A 12,481-nucleotide genomic window follows, 5' to 3' on the forward strand; every position below is an offset into this window, starting at 1 on the left:
TTACTTTTCCGGTGGCTTCACGTATCCTGAAAGGGCAAATCACATTTATTGCTACAGTAAGTAGAAAAGTGAAATGAACTAACACTTTGTTTGGAGGATTTTCACGGTTATGACAAACCGGATCATAGCAGTCCTTCATGCAAAGCACGAATTCCATCCATGAGATTACATTAAAATTGGTCATCCATAACCTAAAGTGCAATAGTAAAGGGGAAGATAATGAAATACTACCGCATAGTGGAACGAAACTGAAACCGCGAAAATATGAAGGGCTAGAACGCAACTGCCCAAGTCTTCTGTAAGTCAAGGTGGAATGAGTATCATTTATCAACCATCAATGCATTTCAGTGCATGGGTGTACAAGGTACGCTTACATTTTTAGAGCGCATGGCCCACACAGGACAACGAAGGCGGAAGAACTACAGCTCTAGAATCACTGACTTCTACAGTTACGTCATTCAGATCGTTGCTTCATGAGCTGATATATGCTTCTGTTTCAGTTCCGCCGCTAAATATGGCAAGAAGTTACTGATATGTACGTGTACCACAATACTTATGGTGAAATTCAAATATTGGGAGCACATTCTACGCTACCATGGTAGAGCTGGTAGCGTTAATAAGTCACCAAAATTTTTAGAGGCTGTATTTTCTTTATCAGATAACGTTAATAGTTTATTCTCATGGAGATCTTTACTTATTTCCTGCGAGTAAACTGCTCATGTTCTCTCAATAAAAAGTTCGTATTTTTGACTTTATTACTTAGAGTCTAAAATGATGCCTTGGATTTTTAAAGGTGCCCACTGCGACAGAAAATTCAGTTGTAAATGCAGCAAACATAAATCCACTTTTTCTATTTTGGAGAGTTTTTGAATGATAGTTGACCACTACAGCTCAGAATAACAGTTCAAAAGAACGGCATCTAACCGGTACTTATTTATGCCACAGTAACCTGTGGGCTCGAGGAAAGAGTTGAGCCTATATTAAGAACGACGTAGCATGTCATGAAGACATAAACTGACAGGGTTAAACATAATTGATATGTAGACTGGGACAGGGTACAAACACATTTTGAGAAGATTTTAGTCTAAATCAAGAAAAAAATGGGAACGCTCGGTGCATATAGCGCAAAGGAAAGACAACTATTGGTCCTTAGAAGTAACCACTTACATTTAAAGACCGGACGTTGACTGAGCAGATGCGATTATGAAATCTGTGATGGTAGCATGGCCACCTAAGTTAGAGGACCGGGAGGAATGGCGAAACATTTGAGACGTCTTCACTCCGCAGTGGACCATGTCAGGCTAATGATTATTGCAATAGCTAAATGGGATAATTTTTCTAACATTATTGGCAAAACGTGACAAAACATGATATGGATATGATACCCGACATGACCTTGCGACATAGTTGAAAAGATATCGCCAGACGAACATATTTGACTGGCATATCTCGATGCGTGTCGCATAAGAAAATGTTTGAGTACTTGGGACACGTTTCTTCAAACGCCAGGTATGTGCTCTATTATGCGAATGCTCTGGACTGTCAAGAAAATCCCTGGAATTAATACATAGAGCCAAAGAAACTGGTGAGGCTAACGTAACAAAGGACATGCTGAAAGATGGCGGAGAAATTGCGTTTCAAATACCAGCCCCACTATACACGAAGTGTCTCTTGACTGGAAGGGTAGCCAGAATCTTGTAACAACGCTAAAATCAATTTGATCCTTAAAAAAGGAGACATCAATGACTTGAGAAAGATAATGTTCCTTCAGCTTACTGTCTGTTCGCTACAAATTATTTAGGAAAATAATTGCTAATAGCATTTGGCGACATTGGAGTTCAATCAACCAAAAGACCAAGCAGGATTTCGTACAGGCAACTTCACAATGAACCATAATCATACTATCAATCAGGTAATACAGAAATGCGCGGAATACAACCAACACCTAATGCATAGTTTCGTTGATTACAAGAAGGCATTTCATTCAAATGCACATCAACAGTAATGCAGGCACTACTGGACCAAGATATCGACAAACCCTACAAGAAGATACTGGAAGAAATCTACAGTGTATTACCAGGAACCGTATATCTTCATAAAAAAGTGTCGGAAGCCCAATAATGAAGGGTGTGAAGCAGAGCGACACAATCTCTCTAATTCCATTTACCGCGTGTTTACAGGAAGTTTTAAGGGCCTTAGATTGGGAAGAGTCAGCGATAAGAGCTATTGAAGAGTATATTAGAAACCTGAGATACGCTGATCATCTTAAGTGGAGGAGTAACTCAGGGGACAAATTACAGCTCATGATTACTGAACTGGGCACAGAAAGCCAAAAATTATTATGCAAAAAACTAAAGTAATGTGCAACAGTCTCAGCAGAAAGCAGAACTTCTGAGTTGGGGGAGAGATGCTGGAAGTTGTAAATGAATATGTCTGCTTCGACAGGTAGTAACCGCAGAGCCGAATCAATAGAGTCAAATATAGGGGTGGATTACAATCGGCAATCAATCTGAAATCATGAATGGTAATCTGCCAATAACCCCGAAGAAAAAGGTATGTAACAGCTGCATCTTGCCGGTACTCAACTATGACTCAGAAACCTGGAAGCTTACAAGGATGGTTCAGCTTAAATGATGATGGTGCAGCCAGCGTTAGAAAGTAAAAAGATAGATGTAACCGCTAGAGACAAGAAGGGAGCAGAGTGGGTCAGAGAAGAAACGGAGTGAATGATATCATAGTAGAAATCAAGAAGAAATGAACATGCGCCGGGTACGTAGCACGTGGGCAGAATAAACGCTGGTCATTAGAAGAGGAGACCGAATTTTCAGAGAAGGCAAACGCACGAAAGGGGGGCAGAACGTTAGGTGGGCTGACGAGATTAAAAAGTTTGCAGGTATAACGTGGGGCAGAAAGCACAATATAGGTTGATTAGCGGATCAGGGCAGAAGCCCTGCAGTGGGCGTAGTCAGGTATGATGATGGTGATGATGATGAATCCTGAAAAATGCTGTGAGTACCATAAAGGAACACCACTTTTGCAATGTTTTCCTTTGTCAACCCTACTGCTATCTATCTATCTATCTATTTATCTATCTATCTATCTATCTATCTATCTATCTATCTATCTATGACTTTCTGCAGAGCGCATGACTTTATCCATAGCCGAACACCTCACTTCGTCGTAGTTGAGTGATAGAGCTGGCCATATTTATTTGGCGCATAAATGCAACTATTTCTGGGCGACAACGCTGACCCGCGGATCACAACCCATGTTTAACCGCCGCCTTGCACAGCTCCGCTGTTATGGCTTGAAAAGGTAGAAATCCGTCATGTTACCCGAAGAACGGTAAAATATTCGTTGTGTTTAGAAAAAGCGATAGCCAATTTGCAATACCACCTACTCTACTGTGTGAGAGCAGTGTAATAAATAACGCTTGTGATTCTTTAGTGGCCTACAGTAGAAAACTGTCAAGCCGCATTTACAATCTTAATAAGTGTGGTTTATCTGACACCATCTAAGAACGCTCAAGAAGCGGGCAGTTGCTGCCAAAGTCGACACATGAATGGTGTGGAGGACTGCCTTTTCACGCTATAGTTGATGTTCCTGAGACAATCCGCAAATCAATCCAGAACTGCCCAATGGCACTGAATATGAGGCAGCCGTGGGACATAAGTACTATATGCTATTCAGGAAAGAGTTTGTTCTCAACGTAAGCATACCGAAGGTTCTTGTGCATTGCTCCTTCCGTGTCAGTAGTTTTTTGTGTGTATTTATATTTGCATGCACCGAGGTCATTGCGTCACATGCGGACTTTGAAAGATGACACAAAGATAATTAGGTTGCTCGAACTGCCTCCGAAACCCAGTTGCGCACATTCACTGACCGAGAAATTTTCTCTGCTGAAAAGATGCGCTGTGTGTTTTTCTGGCAATAACAAAACTTTGTTATTGCCAGAAGTTGTTTGTTATCTGGAATTCAGTGGCGGATTCCGCAGATATGAAGTAGCCGCTGGGGATGACACGGCTAAGGTTACTGGTCAAAGCGACAGGGTCAGTGCGAAGACATGGCAAGTTTTAAGCTGGGGCAAGTACAGCGATTTGATAGCTCGTCAAGCGATTCGATTAGCTACGAGGAGCCTGTGCACGCTTATCTTGGATCGAATGATGTCCCTGATGAATGGAAGGTAGACGTTTTCATCAACATAGTAGGTCCGCACATTTACTCGCTTCTCAAGCAACCGACCACCGCAACAATGCCGTCCTCACATTCACTGGAAATCTTGTGCAAGCTTCTCTGTCACAACTTTGTCTCTGAACGGTCAAACATAGATGAGCGAGCGAAGTTTCATCGTGGAATGCAGGAAGAACACGAAACCATACCGCAGTGCGGGGCAGAGTTACCGGCACTGGCCTAAACTTGCGAGCTCGGAGCATGTCTCAACGAGCTGCTCCCGCAGATTTGTTTGTTGTTTGCTGCCAGTGGATGTTCAAAAGCACTTGCTTTCGGAGTACAAGCCACTGATGTTTCAAAGAGCTGTAGATCATGCTACCACCTTGGAAGCTCCGCTTGTTAACGCTATAGCTACGCATTCGAAGCCCCGTAGCGAGTTCAACTTTCTGCAGTTGCTGAGCACGTAAAAAACGAAGCTATCCCGCTTTAATTCATACAACAAGACCAGTGCATGCGCGCACAATAGCGCAACCTCTTTTTTCTGTAACAAGAAAGGGCATATTCATCAAGCGTGTTGGCGTCGGAAGCACCAGCATAAGGCGAAGCGAACAGCCTCGCGCATTCAAGCTTTGCAGCCGTTGGAACCACCCGTTCAAAATGTGGTGGATAAGGGGGTAGAAACAAGAGAGCATATTATGCTTAGAGTAATTGTAGAAGGGAGCCTTTTGCGAATGGAACTCGACCCAGAAGCTGCCATATCAGTCTTATCCCTAAATCGATTCCGTTCATTTTCCCGTGAATGCCGCTAATGAGGAGTAGCGCGAAGCTCACAACCTATACTAAGAACCATTGAAGCCATCCGGTGTTGCTTCTCTGCAAGTTTATCACAACGTTAAGTGCCCATGGTTACCGCTATACGTGCTTTCTCAAAGTGGTTCAGCGTAGTTTGACCGCAGCTTGCTTCAGCATATTCGCGTCGACTGGAAGCAAGGACGTAGGTGAAAACAGATGTCGTGTGAACCATCCACGCGAGTACCAGAGCTTGCATGACAAATATAAGGGTGTTTTCACAAACGAGCTAGAAACCGTACGAAGCAAGAAAACAGCTCAAATTTTCAAAGGCAGAAACCCCGAACGCTTTAAAACTCGCTGGGTGCCCGCTGTGGTACTGTCGTCGATTAGCCTCAGAGAGACGACTACTTGCCAACGCGTTGCGACGACTGGATGATCGGCCTTTTTGCGCAGATGCTGATACAGCACCGTCCACATTCTTGGACAGCGCAGAAGCCAGTGAAAGCCCTTTCGTGTTTTTTGAGGACAACGGGTTCGAGTGAACGCCTCTGACTTGCGGTGGTGTTCTACACGCTGCAGTGAACTTACTGTTTGTCTCTCCCTTTTTCTTTCTTTTTCTTCCCTCTTTCTCAGATTTCTTGTCGCCTTCCCTTATCCCCCAATGTAGGGTAGCAAACCGGATATATTTTCGGTTCATCTCCCTACCTTCCCCCTTTTGTTGCTTCCTTTCTTCTTTCCATCCGCTGTGTGCCATTTTATCTAAAAGCACCAGTGGAGCACGAGCTGTCAAGACTGGTACAGATGGGTGTGTTGGTGTTAGTAAGAAATAGTGAGTACGCCACTCCGGTATTTCCAGTAATGAAGCGCGGCGGGTCGACAAGTGTGTGTGGAGATCACAAGCTGACGCTCAACCCCGTACTCGACGTAGAACGTTACTCGTTGCCTAAGCCCGCTGAGTTGTTTGCAGCCCTGCTAGGAAACAGCAATTGTTAACAATTGACCTGAGCAGGGCTTACCAACAGATAGAAATGAACCCGCTTTAAAAAGAGTACACCATGCTAAGCACCTGCAAGGGGCTTTACACCATGAACTATCTGCCTTTCGGAATTGCTTTTGCACCCGCAATTTAGCAGAGGATCATGGACAGGGTGTTCAGTTGTCTGAACATTGTGTTATGCTATATCGACGACATCTTCATTTTGGACCAGTCAAGAGAAGAGCATCCGCACAACCTTAATGCCGTTTTGAAAAGGCTGTCGTAGCGGTGCATTCGAGTAAAAACAACAAAGTGCGATTTTTTTCGCAATGAGCCAGTGTACTTGGCCCATGTAATCAACAGGCACGTCTTCCATCGAACACGCGAGAAACTTAGCGTTAGTGCCAAGGCACCGGCGCTAGCCGATAAGGATCAGCTTCAGTCACTGCTTGGTTTTACTCTACTACGGGAAATTCATTCCAAACTTATCGGCTGTTCTCTCTCTCCTAAACTTATTCCGGCAAAAAGACAGCCTTGCTATGGTGATCTATTTGTTAAGGTACTCGGCTGCTTGCCCGCAGGTAACGGGAAGGAATCCCGTCTGCACCGGCTGCTTTTTCGATGGAGGCGAAAATGCTGTAGGCCCATGTGCTCAGATTTGGGTGCACGTAAATAAACCCAAGTGGTCGAATCTTCTGGATCCGTCCACTACGGCCCCTCTCATAATCTTATGGTGGTTTGGGGACGTTAAATCAATCACCCATCTTTTTTTGTGCTCAATACCGTACTAAATTGTACGTCCCAGCTTGTCCAGCTCGCATTTCTGTATGTAACTTTTTACAGCTATGACGCCTATGCAATGGCACAGCACACCTCAATTCATATAACTGGTGAACCAAGGTTATGATATTTAATAACGATAATTTATAAAGAGAAATTAAACTCCAAACATCTCATCTGTGACAGCACGAGTAGGGAAAAATATGTGCAACAAATAGGTTCATTTAACTTTAAATGTGTTAGCGTTAAAACATAGCTAAAATAGGCAGAGCGATGTTCGTATGCGCACAAGAACGGCTGCGCACGCACAACTCAAGCTGTCTATTCAGCGCATGACACTATGGTTACACTTTAGAGCACCTTTTATCCAACGGCTGGCCCCGCCGCGGTGGTCTAGTGGCTAAGGTACTCGGCTGCTGACCCGCAGGTCGCGGGTTCAAATCCCGGCTGCGGCGGCTGCATTTCCGATGGAGGCGGAAATGTCGAGGCCCGTGTGCTCAGATTTGGGTGCACGTTAAAGAACCCCAGGTGGTCAAAATTTCCGGAGCCCTCCACTACGGCATCTCTCATAATCATATGGTGGTTTTGGGACGTTAAACCCCACAAATCAATCAATTATCCAACGGCTGCTTATAATTTCCCGAATATTTAGCATATGCATTCGAAACAACAAACGTAGTACGAAATTCGGGGTCATGGTTCCAACGAACAGTTGTATTAGATGACACCACTATCGGGACGTAAGTTTATTAAGAATAAGGGTAAAAAATTGTAAGGATAAATATTAGAAATAGTTATCTACGTTCATTCAAAGAACAAACTTTGTTTGCAGCAGTTATGTTTGTAGTGGCGGCTGGTGTAGCAGAGCTAAATCATAGCATCTTATCGAAGTGGCTACTGAGAACTTCCTCACCTGTGCGCTGAAACACAAAGTCAACCCCAAGGAGTAAGCCATAGAACATTTGAAAATGATGTTATATGTGCGTGCGTTGGCAGGCGCGCAAATCAGCGGCTGCCAGACTGCACAGTTCATTGTATGGTTCATTGTATGGTATGAACAGTAGAGTAGATACTCGATTGTTCCCTCGAATATCACCTGTTCGATCCCGACCGTGGCGGTTGTGTTTTGATGTAGGCTAAATGCTTGAAGTCTGAGTACTGTGTGACACCAATGCACGCTAAAAACCACCAAATGGTGAAAATCGAAAAATATTGTCACGGGCTAAGTAGATGCTTGATGATGACGACGAAGAAGTGCTGAACGGGAACGTGCTCGGACTGCAGCAGCGTCGTACGCATTAGCTCGCCAGTATATTCGCCAGTACACATTTGTTCACCAGTGTATACTTTATTCCCCGTAACATCATTGGTGGAGGTGCGGGGTACCACTCGCTATACAACCCAACGAGCTGGATCTTCGCAGCGGACGGCGCATTGCAGCTACCACGATGACTGACCAGGCTACTCAATGTCAACAAGATCCGTCAGCCCCGCAGCCGATCGTTGTGGTGCAACCTCGTGACCCAGGTCCATTCAACGGCACAAGTGGCATAGACGTCGATGGCTGGCTGGTTCAATATGAGCGCGTCAGCAGCAGCAACCATTGGGGTCCGACGCTTATGTTGGCGAACATCATCTTCTACTTGCATGGCACGGCAAAACTCTGGTACGAGACACATCAAGAAGAGTTGACTAGCTGGGACGTCTGTAAGCAGAAATTGCGCTATCTATTTGGGAAACCCATCGGACGTCAAGTGGCCGCAAAGAAAGAGCTTGCGACTCGTGCCCAGACATCCACAGAGCCGTACATCGCGTACATCCAGGACGTGTTGGCTTTGTGCCGCAAGGTTGACAAGGACATGCTCGACGAGGACAAAGTCGGACACATCCTGAAAGGAATTGCGGATGACGCCTTCAATTTTCTCCTGTGCAAGGACTGCTCGACGGTGGAGTCGGTCATCGAAGCATGTCGTCGCTTCGAACAGGCAAAAAGTAGGCGCATAGTTCACCGATTTGACCGCCTTCCCAACACGGCGGCTACGTCCTCTTGCGAAGATTTGCCGACACTACACCAACCACCAGCGCCAGAAAACGTCACCAGAATAGTCCGTCGGGAACTCGAGGCTATGGCTCCCGCTATGTCTGGTGTCAGCGCGCCAGGACACAACCTCGGTGCTGTTTCAATGATACAGGCCGTGGTTCGCCAAGAGATCGCGAATATGGGCATTTCGCCACCTCATCAAAATGCCCCTACTACTTCTAGCTCGGCTCCAGTCGTTGCGGCTGCCACTCCGAACCGCACGTTCGCGCCACGACGAAACCCAGCTGAATGGCGCACTCATGATGATCGGCCCATATGTTTCACGTGCCATCGGATAGGACACATCGCTCGCCATTGCCGCAGCCGGTGGACCTCATCACCTCGACCGAGCTTCTATGATTGGCGGCCTCGCTCTGAACGTGCACCTTATGCCCCGTCCTACCGTGCTGAGACAGGTGCAGAGCATAATCCAGAACGTCGGACCAGCCGCTCGCCATCGCCCGTGCGTCGTCAGTCCCGCTCGCCCCAACCCCGCCGTTCTCGGTCTCCCTACAACCGTCGCTCGGAAAACTAGCCGGTGCAGCCCCCGGAGGTGACGCTGCATACACGACTTGGACTGCAAATCCTCTGATTACTCCCGACCAGCGGTGCAACCTCCTTACAATTCTCGTTGACGGTTTACCTATAACTGCTCTTATTGATACCGGTGCACAAATATCTGTGATGAGCTCAGACCTCCGCCGCCGCCTCCAAAAAGTTCTGACGCCTGCGATTGCACCTACTGTTCGTACAGCGGATGGGAGTACTCCTACTGTGCTTGGAATGTGCACTGCGCGATTAACAATTTCTGAGCATCAAACTTCAGTTCTGTTCGCTGTACTGGAAAATTGCCCCCATGACCTAATCCTTGGACTCGACTTTCTGACTTCACACGCTGCGCATATTGACTGTTCCAAAGGTCTTCTTCAGCTCGAACTACCATCCTTTTCGGAGACCGTCTCTACCAGCCCACTTCGTCTACGCTCTGTCGATTTCGTTAGACTTCCGCCGCAAGCCGCAGTCCAAGTCCAACTCTCGCCATATCCTGCAGTACCCGATGGTGATTATGTTGCTGCCCCGATTTCTGACGTCGCCATGACACGTAATGTTGCAATCCCCAACACGGTGGTTACCGTAAAGGACAACCGAACTTCGTTTCCCGTCCTCAATTTCGGCCTCTCAGCGCAAGTTATTCCTCGCGGCATGTCACTTGCGCATCTTACACCACTGGTCGACCACACAGTTTCCGCTCTAACCACCAATTCGCCACCCGATTTTTCATCAACGTCGTTCTCGTCACGTTCCTGTTCCGACCTTTTCAAGCCAATGCTATCTGACAAGCTCACCTCTGAACAAGTCTCTACTTTCTGCCATGTGCTTGCTTCTTATCAGGACATCTTTGACTTCGGCGACCGTAATTTGGGCCAGACATCTGTGGTAACGCATCGCATCGACACCAGTGACGCTCGACCCATTCGCCGACGACCCTACCGTGTTTCAGCCCCGGAGCGTGCTATTATACAGCGAGAAGTCGATAAAATGCTTGATAAGGGCATAATCGAACCCTCATCTAGTCCCTGGTCCTCACCCGTTGTACTTGTTAAAAAGAAGGACAATAGCTGGAGATTCTGTGTTGATTACCGCCATCTCAACCATATTACCAAGAAAGATGTCTATCCCCTACCGCGCATAGATGATGCACTCGATTGCTTGCACGGTGCCAAATATTTCTCTTCAATAGACCTTCGCTCAGGCTACTGGCAGATCGCTGTGGACGACAAAGACAGAGAGAAGACAGCCTTCGTGACTCCAGATGGACTTTATCAGTTCAAGATGATGCCTTTTGAATTATGCAATGCCCCCGCGACATTTGAGCGCATGATGGACTCTCTCCTTCGAGGCATGAAGTGGACCATCTGCCTCTGCTATCTTGACGACGTTCTTGTTTTTTCGACTACTTTCGACGACCATCTTACCCGTCTGTCCGCAGTGCTTGATGTTTTTCGACGTGCCAACTTGCAACTTAACTCGTCCAAATGCCGCTTTGGGCAACGCCAAATCTGCGTACTCGGCCATCTTGTTAACGCTGCGGGCGTTCAACCAGACCCTGCGAAAGTCCGAGCAGTTCGCGACTTCCCCACACCCCGCTCAGCCAAGGACGTCCGAAGTTTTCTGGGACTGTGCTCCTATTTCCGTCGTTTTGTCGAGAAGTTCGCTGAAGTAGCCCGTCCTCTAACCTGCCTCCTCAAAACGGATGTCGCATTCACCTGGGCCCAACAGCAAGCAAACGCCTTCTCGTCGCTCGTTGACATTCGCTCGTCGCTCGTCGCTCTTCTCGTCGCTCGTCGCTCGTCGCTCTGCCAGCGCCGCAAGACACCTGCTCTGAGACCTGCTGGTACTCTCCAGCCCATTGAATTACCAGATGAGCCATTTTTCCGAGTCGGCCTCGATCTTCTAGGACCCTTTCCCGTGTCGGCCACCGGTAATAAGTGGATTGCTATTGCTACCAACTACGCAACGCGGTATGCCGTTACACGCGCCCTCCCCACCAGCTGCGCTACTGATGTAGCCGATTTCCTTCTTCATGACATCATTCTGCGTCATGGTGCTCCTCGTCAGTTGATCACCGACCGCGGCAGCTGTTTTCTATCTAAAGTAGTCGACGAGCTCCTGCGATCCTGCTCTACCCACCACAAGTTCACTACAGCGTACCATCCACAAACCAACGGCCTCACGGAACGCCTCAACCGTACCTTGACGAATATGTTAGCGATGTACGTCTCCAAGGATCACAAAGATTGGGACATCCACTTACCTTTCGTTACCTTCGCATACAACAGTTCACGTCATGATACAGCTGGATTTTCCCCTTTTTACCTACTGTTCGGGTATGACCCGCCTTTGCCCATGGACACTATGCTCCAATCTGATGCCGCCTCATCGACTGCTTATGCTCGTGATGCCCTGGCCCGAGCTGACATCGCCCGCCAAGTCGCCCGGGATCGTTTATGTGCCTCGCAGCTTAACCAAAAGAGTGCTTACGATCGCCGGCACCGCGACGTACAGTACTCTCCGGGGTCACTCGTCTTGCTGTGGTTACCATCACGTCGTGTTGGTCTCAGCGAAAAACTAATGTCCCGTTACGTTGGCCCCTACCCTGTCATACGCAAGGTCACCAGCGTGACCTATGAGATAGCTCCACTCCATACCACGTCAGTACCAGCTTCAGTACCGACCGATATAGTGCACGTCTCACGGCTTAAGCCATACTTCTCACGCCTCGAGAATTGATCGCACCGGGACGGTGCTTCTGCCGCCGGCGGGTAATGTCACGGGCTAAGTAGATGCTTGATGATGACGACGACGAAGTGCTGAACGGGAACGTGCTCGGACTGCAGCAGCGTCGTACGCATTAGCTCGCCAGTATATTCGCCAGTACACATTTGTTCACCAGTGTATACTTTATTCCCCGTAACATCATCTTCACTGCGGTGTCTCTCACAATCATACTGTGGGTTTGGGAGTTAAACGCGAAGATATCATTAGATAGGCACATGAAAAATATCTGCCAAAGTGCCCCCCCCCTGCCTTGCATATTTTTCTTTTTCATTAATTAAACGCCCTGCTCGAGTAACCTTGTGCATTTACAAGGGGCAATTGAATGCGACCAACGCATATGAGCA

This window comes from Rhipicephalus microplus, chromosome 1 (assembly GCF_043290135.1).
Source record: "Rhipicephalus microplus isolate Deutch F79 chromosome 1, USDA_Rmic, whole genome shotgun sequence".
Classification (NCBI taxonomy): Eukaryota; Metazoa; Arthropoda; class Arachnida; order Ixodida; family Ixodidae; genus Rhipicephalus; species Rhipicephalus microplus.